Source organism: Pogona vitticeps, chromosome 4 (assembly GCF_051106095.1).
Source record: "Pogona vitticeps strain Pit_001003342236 chromosome 4, PviZW2.1, whole genome shotgun sequence".
Lineage (NCBI taxonomy): Eukaryota > Metazoa > Chordata > Lepidosauria > Squamata > Agamidae > Pogona > Pogona vitticeps.
Genome location: NC_135786.1, coordinates 235,340,738 through 235,363,819, shown reverse-complemented (window position 1 = coordinate 235,363,819; position 23,082 = coordinate 235,340,738). Strand labels below are relative to the sequence as shown.

The 23,082-nt window shown below is 46.0% G+C and overlaps 1 protein-coding gene across 2 annotated transcripts in view; it reads left to right on the top strand.

Moving 5' to 3' along the window:
* The first annotated feature begins 2,815 nt into the window (after positions 1–2,815).
* The window catches only part of PTP4A3 (protein tyrosine phosphatase 4A3), a 113,931-nt gene continuing 93,664 nt past the window's right edge, over positions 2,816–23,082 (top strand). The window contains exon 1 of one of the 2 annotated variants that reach the window (XM_072999404.2): positions 2,816–2,975. The gene's annotated coding sequence lies outside the window, so the exon portion shown is untranslated. Of the gene's footprint in view, positions 2,981–23,082 lie in introns of both variants that reach the window. The other variant, XM_078392016.1, reaches the window with a different exon arrangement.

Sequence of the window (23,082 nt, the reverse complement as noted above, 5' to 3'; positions counted from 1 at the left end):
AGTCTTACTGCTAGCAGCTGCACCTTACAGCTGCAGGAAAAACCATAGCTTTGACTATGCAGACCTTTGTCGGCAAAGTGAGGTCTCTGCCTTTTAAGATGCTGTCTAGGTTTGTCATCACTTTCCTCCCAAGAAGCAGGTATCTTTTAATTTCGTGGCTGCTGTCACCAACTGAGACTCCTACATTTCTCCAAATCCTAATTGCTCTCATCTTTCTCAAGGAAATCTTTCTTTTGGAGATGGAGGTTTTCTACCCGTGGTTTTTGCCCCGATGCCTGACCCGTCTCCTTCCTTCCTTTTTTTTTTCATAGAGATTATCATGTCTGTCCTACACAGAGTAGAGGAGGACATTTGCTGATAGGAAGAAAACATAGATCGAAACAAAGGATGGAAATTTAAACTAATCTCTGATCCTTACTTTCCGTCATGGTGTTGCCATGAAGCAGTTTAAGGAGGGGAGGCCCCAAAGGGATCCGGCTTCATAACTAAGGAGATGGAGTGTCCCTATTTCTCTTCTCTACTTCCACAGTATCCACTGGTGCATGAGAGCTGAGCAAGGAAGGTTCCTCTCACCACTTTATTTTATCCAAGACAAAGCTTCACATCTTTTGTTTAAAGTAACTTTACTAAGAGATGTTAATTTATATTCTTATTATTTATTTTAAAGGAAACCATTGTGATGTAGTCAACAAAGTGGCAGACGAGGACTCAAGGGTCCTGGGTTCAAAACCCCTATTCCGCCACTTCCCGACAGGAAGCCACAGGCTTGAGCAAGGGGTGCAGAAGGCAGGCCATTCTGCAGATCGCTTATTCATGGGGTTGCCATAAGCTGGGCTGACTTGATGGTGTTGAAACCAGGAGCCAGTCTCCGGAATAGCAAGTCAAAGCTTTAAAGCCAATAACCTCGACACGAGAGAGAGTCCAAATGGTTGCTGTTTTATTTAGCTAAATAAAAGGTGTGACGGAAGTCATGCCTCCAAGGGTAGGCAAGAACAACTGTGTCATGCACAGGAAAGACTGGGACTTTTATAACATGGGTTACACAAGGGAATGGGGGGGAGAAATGGGTGCTTCATGACCTATTGGCAGAAGGGATGGGGTTACAAAAGAATCCGAACTTTATCAGAGTGGGAATCAAAGAAGGGATAGAATTTTGCAACAGGGTGGGCCTATAGACAGCAGTTATGGAAATACATAGTTACATTGTTGTACAGTATTTTTTTTGAAAGGAAAGCAATTTATTATCTTGCAAAGAGGTTACAAGGTTGTGTGAAAAGGAGACTTTGAAGATGATAGGAAATTATTTATTTATTTATTTATTTATTTATTTATTTATTTATTTATTTATTTATTTATACCCCACCTATCTGGCCCACCGGACCACTCTAGGCGGCTTCCAAATATAAAATCAAATAATAAAACATAGACAAATACATAATAATCAAACAAGAACAGCAGTAAAAATAAAAAGGAAAAGCAAGAAAAAAATCAAGAGTTGGCTGGTGGGAAGGCCTGAATAAACAGCCATGTTTTTAATTGGGTTTTAAAGGTGCCCAGCGTGGGGGCCGCGTGAATCGCCGGAGGGAGATTGTTCCAGAGGCGAGGAGCCACCGCCGAGAAGGCCCGGTTTCGTGTCTTCTCCTTCCGGGCCTCTCTCAGAGTCAGGCTCCTCAGCCTCACCTCCTGACTCGCGCGGGTGATCCGGGTAGACCTTGGTAGGAGGAGGCGTTCCGCCAAATATCGAAAATAATGTTTTTATAGGAAAAGGTATTGTGCCATGACTGTCCAGTTTTGGATGTTCAATTTGCATAAGATTGGTCTTGGTATTCACCTGGGGGAAGAGAGACAAAACCCCGCTGTGCGGTGTCTGTTTGCTTCTCCAATCTAGATTGGAAAGCGAGATCGCCCGCCCTGGTGAAGGATGACCTGGCCAACCTTATTCTTTTACAGAGACTCTTTGAGGGAACAAAAAACATGTACTGGACATATATGTGTATAGCTGGTTGTGTTTTATCCTTCCAAACTGCATTCATGTAGCACTTTTGCCTACATGCCCCCCCTCCTTTCAGTGGCACAGAACCACCACCCCACCAGTCAGCTGCTAGGTGGGGGCAATGGGTAGCCCCAACTTGTAAATTAAATTAAATTTACTGCCAGGAGAGTGCTTTAAGAGCTGTTGCCTTTTAAGGATGTACGCTGCCTCTTTATACTCATTGTCCTTAGCTTTAAATATGGTCTTTTCACGGTGTAAAACCACCCTGGCAGGCTCTCTGTTTTCAGCTTGAAATACTGTCTTTCAAGGATATAAGCCGCCTTGGGTCTTTGTGAAGGAGAAAGGAGTTTTTAAAAAATATTTTAAATAAACAGCACGCTTTTTGGGGTTTTTTTGTGTGTGGTTTTTTTGGAGCATCATTCAGCTCGACCTGTTGAACTCCTGCCTGCCTGAAGAGAAAGAGGAAGGTAACCATCCTCACAAGGCAATCCCCGCCCTCCCCCTCCTCCTCTTTCCCCTCTCCATTTTTTTTCCTAATTCTTTTTCTGATTGGCTCGCCTCCAACGCGTCACATGACCGGAATGATCGCCCCCGCCTCTCTCTCTCTCTCTGCGCTTCGTCCCTTTTCCACAGCAAGGAGGGGGCGTGGCCTGAGGCCGGAGGAGGGAGCGAGGGGGGCGGAGCTTGAGCCGTTCGAGAGACATAAGGGGTTGGGGGGAAGAAAGAGCGGGAGTAGAGGGGGCGGGGCCCTGGAAGATGTCGCGCTCTGATTGGCTCTCCGCCTCCCTCCCTCCCTCCCTCCCTCCCTCGCGCGCCCGCTCGCTGGCCTGGGAACGTCGGAAAAGCGGCGCACGCGCAGAGGCGTCGACCCACGTCGCTCTCGCCCCGTTCGGCACGCGGGAGGCGGGAGGCGGCGGCGGGCAAATCAGGTCAGGCGGGCGCGGGAGCCGGAGGTGGCCTGGAGGAGGAGGGGGGGTGCAAGGTAAGGTAAGGCCGCTTCTCCTTCCCGTCCCTTTCTCTCTTCTTTTCTGCATTTCCTGCGTGTTGCAATATTTTTTTTTTTAAAAGGAGAAAAAAAATCCGGAACAATGCCTTTAAATTGGCTTTGCAGCCGCGGGGCCGCGTTGCAAGGCGGGCGCGCGCGCATTTGCAAGCGAGCGGCGTCCGTGCACGTCGGCGAGCTGCGCCCAGCCCTGTGCATGCTTTGCTTGCTTTGCATGCATGCATGCACGCACGCACGGACGGCTCGGCCAAAGTTGTGCCTTGCCCGCGGGCGTGTTCCCAGGTTGCAAGGGAAGCGCGCGCGGGGGGGGGGCGGGAGGAGGGTGTCGTTTGCAAGGCACGTGCAAGCCACATCTGCAGGGTGGGGTCTGCGAGGGGGGGGGGGAGGAAGCCGTGGGTTGTGTCCGTGCCGGGGAGGAGGCGGCCCTGCCGGGGGGGGGGAGAACACACCCTCGGAAGGCTCTGCCTTCGCCGCCCCTCTTTGAACTTTCCAGTGCGCCCGATCCTATGGGCCCGAGCGTTGGGGGGTGGGGTTGGAGGGTGCCCCTCACCCTCCGCGTGGGGGCGAGGCCTGGGAAGACCCGGCGGGGCGCGAGGCGGCCCCCTTTGCAAAACCGGCTGCGCTTTTTCGCCTTCTTGGATCACGCCCTCCTGCGCCGGGGAGGAAAGGCGCATGGGAGGAGGAGGAGGGCGCAAGGAATTCCAGCCGGGCAGCAAGCGAGAGAGACGGCGCTTGGCGTGTGGTTTGGTTCAGGATGTCGCGCAGAGCGCTCTTCCCCCCCCCCCCACGCCCCACGGTCTTGCAGTGGTGATTTAGGAAGGATTGCACTTTGGGCCGAGTTGCGTCCACTCTGGGCCTTTGGTTGACCCCACCTAGTAGTGACCCGCAGCTGACCTCCAAAAGGTAGTGTCACTGACCAGCCCCGATCCTTTCTCTCGTAGGCTGTATCTCCCCTTTGGTCATCTGCTTTCTCTCCTGCCTTCCACCTTCCCCGATAATGATGATAATAATGATAATAGTAGTAATAGTAGTAATAGTAATGATCACCATGTTAGAACTCCAGAGCTGGAAGGGACCTTATGGATCATTGAGCCCATCTTCTGTCAAGGAGACCCATTGGCGGAATTGAACTCCCAACCTCTGGCTCCGCAGCCAGATGCCTAAACCCCTGATGTGCCCAGTAATTCATTAAGAATCCTCACCATCATCTCTTAGAACTGCAGGGCGGGAAGGGGACCTTCTGGACCACCGAGTCTAGCTCCTATCAAGGAGACGCAATGAGGAATCCAGCGCTTCACCTCTGGCCCCGCAGCCAGGTGTCTAACCACTGAGTTGTTCAATAATTCGTTAAGAATAATTCATTCATCATTATCTTAGAGCGGCAGAGCTGAAAGGGACCTGTGGGCCATCTAGTCTAACCCCTGCCAAGGAGGCCCGGCGGGGAATCGAACCCCCAGCCACTATAGCCAGAGACCCCCTAAACAATTCAGCTATTCATCGGTTTGACTCTTTTAGGGAGTCTTGCCTTTTCTTGAGGTATAAATTTACAGTAGTCCCCATTTAGCTATTTTAGGGAAAGTTGGGATTGATCCGTTGTCTCCCTCCAGAAGCATCAAAAGCCAAATAAGTAGATTTTTTCCCCCTAATAGTTTCTGTCACTGTCCAGCTTCTCATCGATGCAGAGTTATCAGGAATTCCCTGGCCTTATCCTGACTTGATTGATCTGTGGCAAGACATCCGAAGTCTGAAGTTCTTTCTTTCTTTCTAAGCATCATGAAAGGTTGTAAAAAAGCTCCACCCGTTTTGTGGATTCAAATCCACTTTTTTCAGATCCATCAAGTGCATGATATGTCTGAAATGGTGGGTACTAATCCATTAAAGTCCAGCTTGAAATAAATCTTAGTCTTAAAGGTGCCACAAGACTTTTATTATTATTGTGTTTGGGATGATGATTCATTCATTAATTAAACTTATATACTGCCCACCTAGAAGAGGCAGTTTGCACAAAATATAAAAAAATAAACTAAGAAGGTATAAGTGAACTAAAGATACAACCCAAATTAACAGCAGAATCCAAGATGGAAAAAGAAAAATAGGCTAGGTGACTGCTGTAGGGAAGGCCTGCCTGTATAGCCATATCTTCAGGTTAGTCTTGAAGGCCCTCAGCGAGGGAGCCAGGCAGATCTCTGCAGGTAAATTGTTCCAGAGACAAGGGGCTGCTGCCGAGAAGGCCCAGTTTTTAGTTTTTTTCCCTCCGGGCCTCTCTTTGCGTTAGGCCCCTCAACCGTCTGGCCTGACCGGAGCGGTTGATGCAGGTAGACCTGGGCAGAAGAAGGTGCTCTGCTAGGTATTGAGGGCCTAACCCTTAAGGGCTTTATATGTAAAGGTTAACACCTTGAAATCAATGCAGAAGTGGATAGGTAACCAGTGTAAGGCGGCCAGGGTGGGGGATATATGGTGGAATCTTTTCACCCCTGTTAATAGCCTGGCCACCATGTTCTGGACCATCTGGAGCTTCCGCATCAGTCTCAAAGGAAGCCCCACATAGAGAGCATTACAGTAGTCTATTCTTGAGACTACGAGTGCATGGACCTGCATGGTGAAGCGCCCCCATGTCTAGATAGGGACGCAGCTGGGCGATCCGTCAAAGATGTAAATGGGCAGACCTAACCACGGACGCTACCTGGGTGTCCATGCTGAGCGCCGGGTCACGATGGACCCCCTCAGACTTCGAACCGCATTCTTTGTGGTGAAAGTCGCCTCCCCAAAAGAGAGGGAGTTCCCCAAACCACTGACAGTGGGGGGCCCCACCCGCAAGACCTCTGTCTTGTCCGGGTTCAGCCTCAGTCCATTCGACTGCATCCATTGTATATGAATCCAGACAGCGCCCAAGGGACGGAGTGGCATCCACTGCAGATGGAAAAAAAGGAGATGTAGAGTTGGGTGTCATCAGCATATTGCTGACACGAAGCTCTACATCCTCAGATGACACCCTTCGTGGCTTCCTGAGTGTAGATGTTAAACAGCATTGGGGAGATGATCGAAACCTGCAGAACCCCACAATTGAGGGACCATGGGACCGATATATTTTCCCCAAGCTGGACTCTCTGGGGACGGCCCTCCAAGAAGGAACAGAGCCAGGCAAGCGTCAGGCCACCAATTCCCAACTCAGAGAGGAGGGTACCATGGTCGATGGTATCAAAGGCAGCTGAGATATCAAGGAGTGTGAGCAAGGACATTTTGCTCCTGTTGGCCTCCCTAAATAGGTCATCCAGCAGTCCGGCCAATCCCATTTCCATGCCGTGGCACGTCCTGAAGCCCGAATGGAAATGGATCCAGAATATTGGTTTCATCCAAGAGACCCTGAAGCTGGTCGGCCACCACCCTCTCGACTACATTGGCAATGGGCCTATAATTGCCAGTGTTGTCTGCTGCCAAGCTCGATTTCTTTCTAATGGGCCTAATGAGCGTTTCCTTAAGGCTTCATGAAGAGACCCATTTATTTCAGTGGCCCGTTCAATTATCACTGGCCTGGCAGCTTTGATTAGCCGGGCTGGGCAAGGGTCAAGGGAGGTGGTGGTGGCTCGGCAGCAATCAAAGGACCTTGTCCCTCTGTGGACATCACAGGTTGAAACTGAGTAATTCTCAACGGACAAGGTGCTGCGCTGGATGTCTCAGCTTGATCCACTGTTTTCAAATAGGGTGCTAGATCCGGCAGATGGCCTCCACTTTTGATTTTTAAAAATGTTGCAAATTGGTCACAAGAAATGCTAAATGGAGACCAATCATTGTGGCCAATTGCAGATAGGTCGCGTACTATACAAAAAAAGTGTTCCACCTGCTGATTGGATGCTTTGCTTATCCGGACAGAAAACTGAGCTTTTCTGGCAGCCTTTACCTTAGCAAGGTAAAGTTTAGATGCAACCTTGGCAGCTTTTAAATTGTTTTTTGTTGAATTCCTCCTCCAAACCCTCTCTAGTCTTTACTCCTATCCCGCTTCATAACCCGCAACTTCTGGTTGAACCAAGATGCTGGTCAGGCTCTATGGCGGAGAGAGCGTTTAGGAGTGGTCGTGTCTACAGCCCTGGCAGAGCTGGCATATCAGCCATCCAACAGGAGCCCCGGCCAGGTCAATCAGAATCCCACGTGTGGCATCCTGGACTCCAATAGGATCCAGTAGCCTGCGAGGGTAGACCATGAAAATAAGTCTCTGCTCCCCACAGGAATGTAGGGCCACCGTGAGGTTGCATTTTATCAGGTGGTGGTCCAACCATGACAAGAGGACCAACCGAAGGTCATTCATCATTGGGCCGCACTCTCTGCTCAGTGGAGAATACCAGGTCCAAAGTGTGGCCACCCACTTGTGTGGGACCATTAACATGTTGGGCAATGTCCAAGGAAACTATGGTTTCCAAGAACTCAAGAGCCGGACCGGTAACCTCCGCATGGATGTTGAAATCGCCCAAGACGATCAGTCTCGGGATCCCAACAGAGCTGAGGAGACAATGGCAACTCACCCCCAACCCTCCAGTATACCCTTGTGTTGGACAGCATAATCGGGGGGGACGGGCCAGAGATAGGGGCACAACCCCCATCAGTACCCATTCGTGTCTCGGTTATGCAAGCCAGATCTGCATCCTTTTCCAGAATAAGATCTTGTATTAGCTGGGATTTATTGGATACAGACCTGGCATTCAGCAGCACCAAAGTCAGAGCCGCCTGACAACTGAGCTGGCTACCTCGAGCCTGGCAGGTGGTTTGCTTTTTGGGGAATGACTTTAGCTGAAACATGGCTAACACAATGACCATGCTGTACTATTTCAGTTGTGTATCTTTTATATCCTTGTCTGTACATTTATATTTTTTCAAACTCATTGCAGCCTGTCTAAGATATATAGGTTTCTGAAGCCACATGTGTGTTCTGTTCCATTGATCAATCTTTAGAGGTGTATTGGGGGTGTTTCTATATAGAAACTTAGCTAAAAAATTTTCTCCTTTCATTCTTGGGAGCGGTGTCTGTAAATTCAGGAAAGTCCTTGAGGTGTGGAAACTATATGTCTGCACCTTAATAGGTGCTGAGCACAGGTAATCTAGAGAGCAAGGTCCACAACCCTTTTGTGGAGGAAATTCTGTCCATTTCCCCCCCCCCCCCAACTCAGAGCTTGGAATATGTACTTTTGTGGAACATAGACTGCTGAATAGCTCACTTAATTCATGGAGCCTCTCATGGTCCACTCATTAAGAAAAATCTGTTTTAGATGCTGTAAAGTTAATAGCCCTTGACATTGGCAGTCAGGAGTCATTAACTTTATAAAAGACTGGTTCCTCATTTGTTGATGCAGACCAACCGAGCAGCTTGATATGAATAAGTCCAGAAGCCTAGCTTACTAAATGCTCCATATGGAGGCTGGGGAACAGATTCTGGAGACTATTATGATTTCCCACTTTATCACTACAAGACTGCATGACAAAACAGAGAAAGGTCTCATTTTGAGGCTCAGCATAGTAAATAAAAATATTTACTATTTTGTGTTTTTCTCCATCGTTCTCGCTCAAGTCTCATTTCATCATCAGTTCTGGCTTTTGAGATTTCACCGTATGCTTGTTCGCAAGCATGGAAGCATTGTTTGCAAACTTAAAAGCAAGAAGACTGTCAGAAAATGAAGAATCTTAGGAGTTTTGAAATTCCATATTCTGATTTCAAAAAATCTACCTAACAACCTACAGCCGTTTTGTGCATCATTTGTAGCCCTGGGTGTTTAAAACCTTTCTTCAAAGCAGCTTTTAAGTAACTTTATAACTGGTGTGCCATGATACTGATCTTGAAGTTATTCATAAGGCATTCATCAGCATCATCTGTTAGATTGATTGATATCCATTTGTATACCACCCCATTGTGTACACTCACCCTGGGCAGTTTACAGCACAGTAAAAATATGTATAGATGCAACAAATGCTCAACATTAAATATACGGAACTGACAAGAAACCCTTCCCATGGCTAAAACCTAACTTTCAATAAAATTAAGCACATTAAAACAGATTGGAACATCTCAGGTAGCTACCCTGTTCCCCCTAAAATAAGACCTAACCTGAAAATAAGCCCTAGTGTGATTTTTCAGGATGCTTGTCATATATGCCCTACCCCAAAAATAAGCCCTAGTTAAGTTAAACCCCGCCATCCACCCTTGTGTAGCCACCAGAAGATGACATGACTGCATTTGAATAAATGTAGATTGCTGTACAGTGGTGCCCTGCTTGACGATGACCCCGCTTGATGACGAAATTGCTTTACAAGCGATCTCAAAACAATGTTTCTGTGGGGTTTTTTCACTTTACGATGAATAGTTCCCTGCTTCGGGAACCGTTTTTTCGCTAGACGACAATTAGAAACATCTGCTCAGCGGTTCGCAAAATGGCTCCCTGCTGTTTTCCGGACCGATTGTTCGCAAGACAGGGATCCCAAAATGGCCGCCCTATGGAGGATCTTTGCTGGACGATCAGGTATTTTCCCCATTGGAACCCATTGACCAGTTTTCAGTGCATTCCAATGGGTTTTTTTTCCACTTGACCACGATTTCGCTTAACAGCTATTTAACGGAACGCATTATCGTCGTCAAGCGGGCCGCCACTGTAGATTAAAAAAAACAAAACATCCCCTGAAAATAAGCCCTAATGTGTTTTTTGGAGCAAACATTAATATAAGTCTCTGTCTTATTTTCGGGGAAACAGTAATAAAAGGCACCTGTGAGCGATACAGTATTTACTTATTTCTTGAATCAGGCACAGAAACCAACAGGGAGCCAATGAAATTTCAATTACAGCGAGGGGTTCTGGCTTCAACGGGAGCCTGGTGGGTGGCAGCACTGGCTGCGGGTGCGCGGCACCCATGTTGCGATGTGCGGCCGCCCAGCTGCACAGCCTAGAGGGAATGCTGCTCCTAGAATAAGCCTGCCACGCCTACAGAGTAGACCTTTGGTCTAGGTGGTCGGGATACAGCTTTGAGGTGTTGTGACCTGTCTGTTTTGTCGGATCATGTCCACATGAGCAATTCTCGTGTGGCAAGCAGTCAGAAAGCCTTGAATGCATCTCCTCAACTTCAGAGCTTTAAAGAGGAAGGGAGAGAGCAATGCTCGTCATACGTCCAGAGTTTAAGATGGACATTCAGAACATATGCCAAGTGAAGAGCAGACTCTTGTTTTGGTGGGGGGGGGGAAGATGTTGCTTCCTGTTTTTCTTCAAATGTTTCCTTATCATGTTTGAGAATTGCAGGTATGGGGGGAACATGGAAATACAAAATGTGAAAGCTACTGGTAGCATCACCATTACAGTGGTGCCTCGCACAACGGGTGCCTCACACAACGATGAATTCACACAACGATGCCTTTTTCTGTTAAATTTGCCGCCTCACACAGCGATGTTTCCTATGGGGGATTTTCACACAACGATGTCTCTTTTTCATTCCTGTAAAAGTGTCTTGCATAGGTTTCAGGAGGTGGGCTAACCATTGCAAGCATTTAAAACGGCTTCCAAACATTGTAAGACACTTTTATAGGAGCGAAAAGGGAGATCGGGAAGAGCTTTAAAAGGCAAACGGAGATCAAAGACCCCTTTCCCGATCTCCCTTTTCGCTCCTGTAAAAGTGTCTTACAATGTTTGAAAGCCGTTTTAAATGCTTGCAATGATTAGCCCACCTCCTGAAACCTATGCAAACTGATTTTGGTGTTGTTCTGACACTTCGTTAATTTATGGTAATTTTTTGTTTTCTCCATTGGAAACCATTAGACAGACCATTCAATTGTTTTCAATGGAGAAAACAAAAAATTACCATAAATTAACGAAGTGTCAGAACAACACCAAAATCAGTTTGCATAGGTTTCAGGAGGTGGGCTAACCATTGCAAGCATTTAAAACGGCTTCCAAACATTGTAAGACACTTTTACAGGAGCAAAAAAGGACTTCGCAAAGCCATTGAAATGTATTGAGTCGGATTCAATACATTCCAATGGAGGAAACATTGTTTCACACAGCGATGTTTCCTATGGGGATTTTCACTCAGCGATGGCAATCCGTTCCAATTGGAACGGATTAACCGGTTTTCAATGCATCTCTATGGGAAATGGTGTTTCACAGAACGATGTTTCACACAACGTTGATTATTTTGGAACCAATTAACATCGTTGTGTGAGGCACCACTGTATCTTGATGATGATTTTGATTAGGCATCCTTCAGTCTCGAGAGACTATGGTAACGTGCTTTGAATAGAGGTCTTGGAACAGCGTCTAGTGTGGCTGAGGAGGCCAATTCGAGAGTGACAATCCCTTCCACACTGAAGACAAATCCAATCGGTCCCCTGTCCAGCTCCCTGATTTTGCTGCTTTCGTGACTGCCTCTTTGCCTCGGCCTGCTGGACAAGGGTCTCCTCAAATTGGGAGAGGCCAGTATTCTACCGCCTGCCTCCAGGCTGAACACTCAGAGGTCAGAGTTTCCCATCTGTTGAGGTCCATTCCCAAGGCCTTCAGATCCCGCTTAGAGATATCCTTGTATCGCAGCTGTGGAATCCATCTGGGGAGATTTCCCTGCACTAATTCTCCATCCAGGAGATCTTTTGGAATCCGACCATCAGCCATTCTCATGACATGCTCATTATCTTAGAGTCATAGCATTTGAAGCTGGAATCAGTCCCAAGAGCTACCCAGTTTGAACCTCTACTGATGTGGGAAGTCCATGCCAAAAGAGTGCCTGACAGAGGACCAAGCTTCATTTAAAACCACCAAAGGGGGGTGGGGGAATGCACCACCTTCCAAGGTAACCCCCTCCCCACCCATTGTTCCACAACATCTTACCATCAGATAGTGCTTACTGGTGTTTAGTCGGAAGCGGTGGGTTCAAGTCCATTCGAAGTGCACATCTTTAAAGGCCAGCTGAGTGTCATTGCCTTAAGTTACAGTAGAATGACTTGCCGCCAGGGTGGATTTGATTTAAATCAAATTGATTTAAATCACAAATCAATAAACATTTTATTTAGGGGAAAAAATCTTTTTTAAAAAAATCACAGTTTTGTATTTAGATCTCTTTTTTTGTTTAAATCAGATTTTTTTTAATAAAATGCTTCCAGATTAGTGATTTAAATTTGATCGAAGTCAGGTTTGATTTAAAGCAAATCCACCCTGATTGCTGTTGAGCCATTCCTTGTGGGCAATAGCAGTTGTGACAGTGGACGCAGAAAATCAGAGGAGGAACAGGATCTATACATTCTGTGTGTGTGTGTGTGTGTGTGTGTGTGAGAGAGAGAGAGAGAGAGAGAGAAGTCCTTAAGCAACAGTAGTGTAGGTCCTTTAGCTCTGGATGTCTTGCATCAGGCAGAAAGTTGGGACATCGGCTGCCGTGTCCCCCTTTGATTCTGCAATTCTGCTGTACGTGGGAGTTGCAAATACTCTTAGCACCCATATTGGCAGCTGTTCTTTCTATTTGAGTGCATCTGGACTGGGATCTCCGTTCCCATGCAAAAACAGAAAAGAGTGCTGAGTCTGAAGACATTTCAGCAAAGACATTTGATCCTCACAGCGTAATTTACCCACATGTTTTGCAGCCAAATCCCAAGGCTTCTGCATTCACAGCAAATACATTTGCTAGATGACGCACGGGACTTCATTGAGCCATCAAATCACTAAGCCACAATGCTGTGCCTTCCTGGCTCAAATGTGAACTCCGGGGCAAAAAAAGGATAAGCTGAGATTGCAGAGGTTTTCAACTTTACTCATTGTCGTAGATGGTTGTTTCGTTAGGGAAGAAAGAAAGCCTGCATCTTTGATTTTGCACCCCCGGCGTTCCACCTCAATTGCTGTCTTGTTGATCATTTTCTGTCCTGTGAAACTGGGCTCTTACGCACAAATTGCTGGCCCCGTTCTCATTTCCAAAATCCTGCAGGAAGCTCTGTGATTCTTGTGGCTCTATTCTGGGGGCTGGTCCGTGCCGTAAATATATGATTGTTATTCTTGGAAACAGAAATAGTAGAGGTTGGTCACATCTGGAGTCCAGGATGGACACTTGAAATCTTTGTCAGGTTCAGCGGGTCTCCCCAGGACCTGGGAAATGAAGAGAGAGAGAAAAATCTGATCTTTTTGAAAGTTTATTTTAAAGCTTCCTTGTATGAATTATCCTCCTCAAACTGGTCCAGTTTTGGAAGAAGAATGAGGAGATAAAAAGCAAAGCAAAGTGTGCTGCTTATATACCGCCCCATAGCACTTCAAGCACTCTCTGGGCAGTTTACAAGTTAATTATGCGTCTACACATTGCCTCCCCAGCGAGCTGGGTACTCATTTTAAAGCAGTGGCTTGCTACCTTTTTCACTATGTATATAGAACTGCCACTTTAGCTTAGAGTTAAATATGCATTGCCCTTGACGCGGTCATGTTATTACCCATTTGGCAAATCTTCCCCTTCACCAGGGGTTCACCACCTCTGAAAATGTTTAGAAATTAAGAAAACAAAAATAATCTGAAGTCGATTTCTTTTTTTTAAAAAAAAAACACACACACACATTAAAATGCAGCTTTTCATGAAAGCAAGACCTGCACCCTTTCGAAGGAGAGTGCAGCTTTCAATTATCCACTGTATGACCCCCCAAATTTATTTCAAGGGGGGAGCATGAGGTCCTCTAGTGCAGGGGTCCCCAACTCTTGCTCCGCGGTCTGCTACTGGTCTGTGGCCTTTGCAGGACCGAGCCGCAGAGGCAGATCTTGCCCCCCTGCACGCATGTCCACATGCACGCATGGCCTGCCTCCCCTTAGGGTGCCCTGCCCACGTACGCCATGCCCACCCATGCATGTGTGCGAGCGTGCCACACCCACCCACAAACGGGGGGTGCCACCACCCCCCAACCAGTTAACGGTTTGGAAAAGGTTGAGGACCACTGCTCTAGTGAGTTTTATGACACCACATGATCTAAAACCCAGATTTCCTAAGCCCCAGTCCAAAAGTCTAACCACTGTCTCATTTAAGCTCTTCTGCATCACCCTACAAACACAGTTTTAGTCAGGGTGAATAAAAATTTGATTTAATTCACGATTTCTGTCTTTTAAAAACTGATTTTTTTAAAAAAAATTAAATCAGAAAAAAATCAAAAATTTAAATTTAAATTAATTTTGATGTAAATCAAATCTGCCCTGGTTTTAATAAATCATTACACTATACATTTTGTGGGGATAATTCTTTAGATCTGCGCTAATCTCTGCTCAGAACAGGCAACAGGATACGCAGAGAGATGTTCGCTTGTTAATCTGGAAAAAACAGGCTGGTAGTAATGATCAATATTATTTATGCTGTAGGTGAGTGTTCAGAAATTCATGGCAGGCTCAAGCCCTCTATGCCTGCCTTCCAGGTACATGATTGACACCCAACCATGCTTCTAGCGTCATTAGATTAGTGGCGTCCTGTAAACGCACAGCCTTAATTTCATCCATCCATCCAGAGATTGATTTTGACCTTTAAGGGGTGGATAGAGGGATTTTTCTTTGCTCCAAAAAAAGGTGGGCATCATGAGAAACACCTCTTCAGAATTGGACTCATCACTGCAGGTAATCAGAAGGAGCGCTTGAAATCATTTCACCGCGTGTTTTCCATCTCAGTCTGCCTACAAGCTTTCTCTCGGTTCACCTGGATCTGTTTTCCTCTCTGCAGAGCAAACACCGGGAAGAGGCATGCATTATTTTAGGAGATGAATATATCTGTAGAGATTAGTTTGCATATTTTATGTTCAGATTCTTTCCCTAAGCTCTATCCCCTGTAGTTCTTCCTTCTGCACTTGTGCTTTGTTTTAATTCATTTTCCAAAACAGGTTCGACTTGGGTGATGGGTTCGATGACACTAACAATCAGGCCCAGGTTTGAAATGGAGGGGTGTGGACATCAGGCAGAGAAAAAGGCTTTGAGTAGACACACGTAGTTTAGCACTTGCTGTGTTTTTCTGCCCCTCCTAGAGTCATAAGCTGGAATTCTATATGTTGCCACCTAACCTAAGGCAATACAGGTGCAACTTTGCCCATTGGTACACCCAGGCAACAAAAACCACACAGGTTGATTGTGCAGTTGGTCACACCGCTCCTGTTGCAACCAGTTGTGCAACGCACCTGTGGAAGTGCTTTGGGGGAAAACAGTTTGGCTACCGATTGTGTAATGTTATGTAAACATATATATTTCTATTTGCATGCTGCGCAGCCCAAATGATTAAAACAACACTGTGATGGCAGTTAAAAACACCATGAGAAGTATAGTTAAAAAAAGTTGTAGAGATATATTTAAAAAATAAATAAATCTCTAAATGCAATACACATTCGTTTTCCCGCCCTTTCCCCCGCCTTTTGTAGGTCGAAGCTCCGGCCGCAAGTCAAACCAAAATTTTGCAGCCGGAGCTTTTCGTACCTCGAAATTTTCGTAAGTAGAGACCTTCGTAAGTCGAGGGTCAACTGTAAATATAGCGTTCCTGAGACCTCCTCTTATTGCTTAAAAGCCAGTGTGCCTGAAACGTCTGCCTGATGAAGGAAAGGACAAGAGGGAGGGAGCCAACCTGGCTTTTCATTCCAAAGCCTGGGAGCAGCCACTGAGAAGACCCTGTCTTGATTCCTCACTGAAAAGCTTGGGAGGGTGCTAGAACTGAGGAACGTTCCTCCCCAGAAGATCTGAGAAATGAAGAAGACTCACAGGGGGAGAAAAAAAAATCCTCCAGGTAGCTTTAAAGGCCTTTATAGGTCATAACCAGCACTTTGAATTGTGCCTGGAAACAAAACGACAGGCAGTAGAACAGTTGCATTAAGTGTTTGTTATGCTCCCTGTAGAAAATGAGGAGGAATTAAAGAACCTTGTAATGAGGGTGAAAGAGGAGAGGACAAAAAATAGTCTGAAGCTCAACATCAAAAAAACTAAGATCATGGCCACCGGTCCCATCACCTCCTGGGAAATAGAAGGGGAAGATATGGAGGAAGTGACAGGTTTTACTTTCTTGGGCTCCATGATCACTGCAGATGGTGACAGCAGCCACGAAATTAAAAGACACCTGCTTCTTGGGAGGAAAGCGATGACAAACCTAGACAGCATCTTAAAAAGCAGAGACCTCACCTTGCCGACAAAGGTCCGCATAGTCAGAGCTATGGTTTTCCCTGTAGTGATGTATGGAAGTGAGAGCTGGACCATAAAGAAAGCAGACCGCTGAAGAATTGATACTTTTAAATTGTGGTGCTGGAGGAGACTCTTGAGAGTCCCCTGGACTGCAAGGAGAACAAACTTATCCATTCTGAAGGAAATCCACCCTGAGTGCTCACTGGAAGGATTGATCCTGAAGCTAAGGCTCCAATATTTTGGCCATCTCATGAGAAGAGAAGACTCCCTGGAAAAGACCCTGATGTTGGGAAAGAGTGAGGGCAAGAGGAGAAGGGGACGACAGAGGACGAGATGGCTGGACGGTGTCATCGAAGCAACCAACATGAATTTGACACAACTCCAGGAGGCACTGGAAGACAGGAGGGCCTGGCGTGCTCTGGTCCATGGGGTCACAAAGAGTCGGACAGGAATTAACAACTAAACAACAACAACATGCTCCCTGTAACCATCACCCATCAGCAGTCTGGCTGCAGCATTTTGAACCGACTGAACTTTCTAAACACCTTTCAAAGGCAGCCTCATGTAGAGTTTGTTGTAGTAATCCAAACAGGATGTAACTAAGGCATGTTTCACTGTGGTGAAGTTGGGACATTTCAAGGAATGAGTGCAGCCGGTTTAACTGTGCGTCCTGATGGTGACCACTGAAAACTGTGTATCCAAACTCAGGCTCGAGTCTAGGTCTACACCTAAGCTGCAAACCTGTCTTTTCAGGGGAAGTGTAACCTTATCCAATACTGGCTGATCCCTGTTTCCCTTTGACTGATCAGTCTTGTCTGGATTAGGTTTGTTATCCCCCATGCAGTCACTTATGATGACAGACACTAGTCTTGGAATCGGATGGAAAGGAGAGATAAAATTGGGTGTCAACAGCCCGCTGATTGTACCAAATCCCCAAACTCTGGAAACCTCTTGTAGATGATGAATACCATGGGGGAGAGGTCTGAACCATGGGGGACAGACCCCATGAGCTGATGGCCAAGGTATTGAACAGGATTCCCCCAACACCACCTTCTGAGTTCGGCCATCCAGGAAGGATTGGAACCACTGTAAAACAGTACCTCCAAAACCCATCCCAGAAAGGCACCCCAAAAAGATACCCTCTGGTCAATGATATCAACGGCTGCCATGAGGTCCATCAGAACCACCAGAGATATTCTCCCCTAACCAACAAGATTTCAGTCAATGAATTCTAGAGCCGAAAGAGACCTCAAATGTACAACTTGGTGTGAAAGGAGATCCATAGTTAAAGCATCCTTGACAAGTGGCCACATTACAGACGTCCGCAGCCTTCCTCTGGTGCTGACGTCCTGTATTCTCCCCTCCTTTTTCTGTATATGAGTTTGAAATTGCATCCTTTTTGGTATGGGTTTCTTTTCATCTTCTGATCCTTTTTCACCCAAGCAGATTTCATTGTCACTAGCCCAACGTTACCTGGTTTTCTGTCTCCCCCACTTCCCTGTCCCAAAGCTTTTCAATACAGTGGAGTTCCTTCTCTAGTTCTTGAGATGCAAGTACAGTTGTTGTTTAGTCGTTGAGTCATGTCCGACTCTTCGTGACCCCATGGACCAGAGCACGCCAGGCCCTCCTGTCTACCACTGCCTCCCAGAGTTGGGTCAAATTCATGTTGGTCACTTCGATGACCCTGTCCAACCATTGCAAGTACATTACACGGCATCAGAAATGCATAACCTGCTTCTGAGAGGACGTCTACTACTTCAGACGCCTTCTAAATAGTTTTGGACTTCATGCCTCTTGGCTTCTGTGCTGACAGGTGTTTCTTGGGAATTAAAGTCCAAAACACCTTGTAGGCCAAGAAATGAAATAAAAAGTCCTTTCCTACCTGCGGCCAAAACGGGAAATCTCATTTCTTTCAAATGTTGGTGTTTGGTTCCCCCCCCCTTTGGTATTCAGGCTGTAAGCATGTTTCTGGAGCAAAAGAAATTACCAAAATCTATCAGACTTCTTTCTCCTCTTTGTAATGGAGAAGAAGGTATGTAGGTGTGTGAGAGAATGGCGAACCAGTCTTGTGGTTCTTGTCGTACTGAAAGCTGTACGGAGTAAGGAAAGCTGGCCCCGTTAATTATAGGACTGTTGGCACAATGTGAAAGCTAGCCATGTTTGTTTTAGCAGCACCAAGAAAACAGGGTAAATATTGTGGCACCTTTAAGATCATGAAATTTATGTTGGAAGCTTTTGGGGGATTACAATCCACTTCTTCAGCTGCATAACTACCCAGATACCCCATAAAGTTGGGTAGCTAGCTTTGGAGCCAGCAGTTGGGAGTTTGATTCCCCGTTGTGCATCCCAAGAGAAGAAGCAGCTTTTGCATAGCCCCAGGTACCCCCAGAAGAAGAGAATAGCAGACCACTTCTCTGTACCCAGAAAGTCCTGGAAAGTGTCGTCATAAGTCAGAAATGACTGGACAGCATGTAATTATTATTATCACCGGTGATAGTACAGTGGTGCCTCGCTAGACGATGATAATCCATTCCACTGAAATTGCTGTTTAGCGAAATCATTGTCTAGTGAAAAGCATTTCCCCTTTGGAATGCATTGAAACCTGTTTAATGCGTTCCAATGGGGAAGAATCATCGTTGTCTAGCGAAGATCGGCCATAGGAAAGCCGCTTTGCGAACCGCCAATCAGCTGTTTAAATAGCTGTCTTGCGAAGCTTAGGTCCCGAAAACACCTGTTTTACAAGTGCGAGGGAGCTGTCAAAATCGTTGTCTAGCGAAAATCAGTTTGCGAAGCAGGGACCAAACATTGTCCAGCAAAATTCCCCAATAGGAATCACTGTTTTGCGAATCCCTATAGCGATCGCAAAAAGTCAATGTCTAGCGAAAAAACTGTCATGCGGGGTAACTGTCTAGCGAGGCACCACTGTATTGTACAACAGAGCCAATCAACATTCTACAAGGCAGTTCTAAGAATGAAGAATAAAAAAATTAAAACTTTGGAACTGGACTTTGGATCAGCACCAGATGTGGCACAGATGTAGCAGAGAGTCTGTTCTTCCACTGTGGCAAATTTGGGCAGAGGGCTTTCAAGTTACAATTTAAAAATAAAATGGTTCTGCCTGTTCAGAAACAAGTGACTTTAAATGTCCCCAGATTTAAATCAAATAAATCAGAAAAAAAAAACCACCTTTCTTACCTTGAAAGGGAACTGTTGGCCCCACTAACCTTTTTTAAAAAAAAAAAAATTGGAAGGAACCCTGGTTTCATTACCATTCACAGTTGTCAAAAAAAGAGAGCCCCTGACAATTGCTTTGTGTTTGGATAGGAAGTGGTGTCAATTTGTGAATGGTCATGAGAACAAGAAGGTATCCTATAGACCAGCGGCCCCCAACCTGTTCCCAAATGTGGACCAGTTGGGGAGGGTGGGGTGCGCTCCTTCACATGCTGGGGCAGCGCTCGAGCGGGGGAGATCTGTCCGCCTAGGCTCTGAACCGCTGAGAGGTCGCACACTTGGGGTTGGGGGGGCGTCCCTGCCGTAGACCATCTTGATTGCTGCCCTGGGTGTCATCAACATTCAGGTTGCCCTTTGCTAGGTGAAGCTGGACACCTTTTTTTTTCCAGCTGGCAATGTGGACACGATATTGTGTAGCCGTATATTGGACCATTTCTTGGCCTTCTGAATCCTGAGTACAGAAGCACAATATGCTACATTCATAAATTGGAGGGCGGGTTTTAAAAGACTCGAGTTATTCTTGGAATGCATGAACAATCTTCGAACAAATGAGACGTTTTCTAAAAGTTGCTGCATTTCCCCATCTGGCTTCCCCCAACTTAGAAGCTCCGTGAATAAGGAGAATTATTTGCAGGGTGCAGATTGGAGCTCTGCTGACGCAAGTATCCTTAGAACGAGAAGAATAAAACCTCTGGCAAGGGGCCCGGGAATGTGAAGATGTTCAAAGCCCTGCCTTGCTCCTCAACGTTAGGGGTTGTGGAAAGAGCATTGAGTCCTGTGATGGGGCATTTGTGGCATTGATCTTTTCCCCTCAGTCTGGCATTCTGACCACATTCCTTTCACGAGTTCATTATGTGCCATCAAGTTAGAACCAACTTCGGGTGAGTCTTTGGGAAGGGGAGGAAGGGGCGAATATGACTCTCCAGATTTGCTGGTTGGGATTGCCTCCAGTTCCCGCCAGCCCCTCCAGTGTCACTTGTCATAATGGATTATGGGAGTTGCAGTTTCAGAATTCTAGACACCCACAGACATCTAACCTTGCAGGAGCACATCAGCCAGCTGGATTGGCCTTTTGCAGAAGTGGTAAAACTTAGGCAGGACTTCTACCCCCCCCCAATCATGTACAGTGGTGCCTCGCAAGACGATTGCTTCGCATGATGACGAATTCGCTTTACAGTGAGGTTTTCGGAGCGATCTTGCGCTTCGTTTAACGATGTTTCCTCTGGGCGATTTTTTGCTTTACGATGTTAGGGACCTTGCCTTGCAAGACGGTTAAATTTTAAGTCCCTGTTTTTCGCTTTACGATGTTTTTGACAGCTTGGTCCTGCTTCACTATACAAGTCTTTTAATGGGCTCTGTTTCGTTAGACGGCTGTCTTTGCTTGGGAACCGTGTTTCGCTTAACGATGTTTCCTATGGCAATTTTCACTTTACGATGACAATCCGTTCCCATTGGAACAGATTATAATAATAATAATTTATTGTCATTGTAAGTATATACACAGTATACCCATACAACAAAATTATCAGGTTTTCAGTGCATTTTAATGGGAAACTGTGTTTCACAAGATGATGTTTTCGCTTAACAGCGATTTTCGCGGAACGAATTAACATTGTCTTGCGCGGCACCACTGTAATTTCCCCAGGCTCAAGTAAGAAGCTGAATTCAAGACAGCAGCCTTTCCAGGCTTTGAGTGACATGGTGCCAAAAAGCCATCATGCACCTCATCATGCACCTACCAAAATTCATAAATGGAGATAGCAGACTCAGAAGCTTTTCCCGATGTCAAGCTGCCCAGTGCCAGCAAAACATGAGACTCTGACATCCATGCTGCAGGCGGAGAATGTGAAAATGTTGATGAAAGGGAAGGGGAAGAGTTGTTAAATTATAAAAGTTTGGGAAATCTAGCGGGAAGGCGCATCTGTTGACACTCTAACCAGGTGTGAATGGTTTTGTCTTGAAAAGGGATAATCTTTGCTCAAGGTCTAGACAAGGCATATGGATCCACACAAGGAGCTTTTGAGAGGAGGGGCAGGGGTGCATATATTTTTTACAAATAGATATGGAAGATGTTTCTGGACACCTACTCCCCATGCAGAACAATCCTGGAATCTATGATTTTGCTCACAGTGCCCTCTTTGGCTTCTGAATGACATTTAGCGCCTGCAGTCCAGTGCACAGTTCAATGTATGAATGGCTGCACTGGTTACTGATGTTCATTTCTTACAGTGGCCAAACTGTGCTAGAGATGGCCGGCATTTCTGGAAGCCAGCGTCAAAAATCTGGACGTCCCAAGGACAGGGACTCCTGGATTGCAATGAGGTGGTCAGAGTTACTGATAATGGACAAGCTTGCTTGAATTGCAAATGCATAAAAGGTTCCCCTTGACATTGAGTCCAGTCGTGTCCGACTCTAGGGCGCGGTGCTCATCCCCATCTCCAAGCCGTAGAGCCAGCGTTTGTCCGTACATGGTTTCCGTGGCCACGTGGCCAGCGTGAGTAGACACGGAACGAGGTACCGAGGTGGTACCTTTTTATCTACTCATATTTACATGCTTTCGAACGGCTAGGTTGGCTATAGCTGGGACAAGTGACGGGAGCTTACTCCGTCGCGTGGATTCGAGCTTACGACTGCTTGGTCTTCTGACCTTGCAGCACAGAGGCTTCTGCGGTTTAAACCACAACGCCATCACATTCCTTTAAATGCATATCCAGAGGTAAATACAGGGGGGTTGTAGTCAAAGAAGCATGAACCAATGTGCTGTTTCTGCTGGCCCTGAGTGGCAGATTAACACAGTGAGTTAAGTATCTGGCTGCAGACCTGGAGATTGAGAGTTCAATTCTCCTGTTGGTGCCTCCCAGGAAAAAAGCCATCCTCTATAGCCTTGGGCATGCTGCATAGTCCCAGGGCATCCCTAGAAGAATGATAGACCACTTCTGATAACTCTATAACTAGAAAACATTGGCAAAGTTCAGCAGAGGTCAGAATCAATGGCACATCATTAATGAAGTATAGTAACAGACTAACATAGGAATATCTCTGAAGAATGTCCGATATTTTACAGGATACCGTCTTCTTCTGGGCTGCAACAAAACCCACAGTGGGAACTTCTTAAATCCTACAAGTTATCCAACCAAAATAAATGTCATGTTATTCTGTTTGCTGTGTATGACAGTGGATAAGTGGAATTTAAAAAAAAATACAACCTCCTAAAGGGAACTTAAGCATATGCATAAAAATAAATGGATTCTGAACGGTATACCTCTTGAGACTTCTGTGCTGTGATTTACTTGTCAGAGCTAACTTACTCAGATGTTTTAGTTATTTTTAAAATCTTTGTCATGTTCAAATCAGAGCTTGGAAGTGTCAAAAGCATTTAGCATTTAAGGTACTTTTTGAAAAATCAGCTTGTTTGCTTGTTGTAAGTACCAGTCAGAGTTCCTAGTGTACTTCTTTTAAATTATTTTTAAAAACTATTTACATTGTACCATAGTTGCCCTGTTAGTTTTAAAAAATGTATTTTGGTTTGTAAAGTAAGCCAAACCAAACCAAAGATGGTGCTCCATCAATCTCTGCAATCCAGATGTTCAGAGCCCAGATCTTTGAATACAGTGATGACTGGAAATGCCCTACTCGACCCCCAAATATTTGCGAACTGATGCTTTTGATCAGGAGGGGGAAAATGCATTGCAATGCACAGCAATATCTTTGAGATCCGTCTGTAAACGCTCCCGTATCTC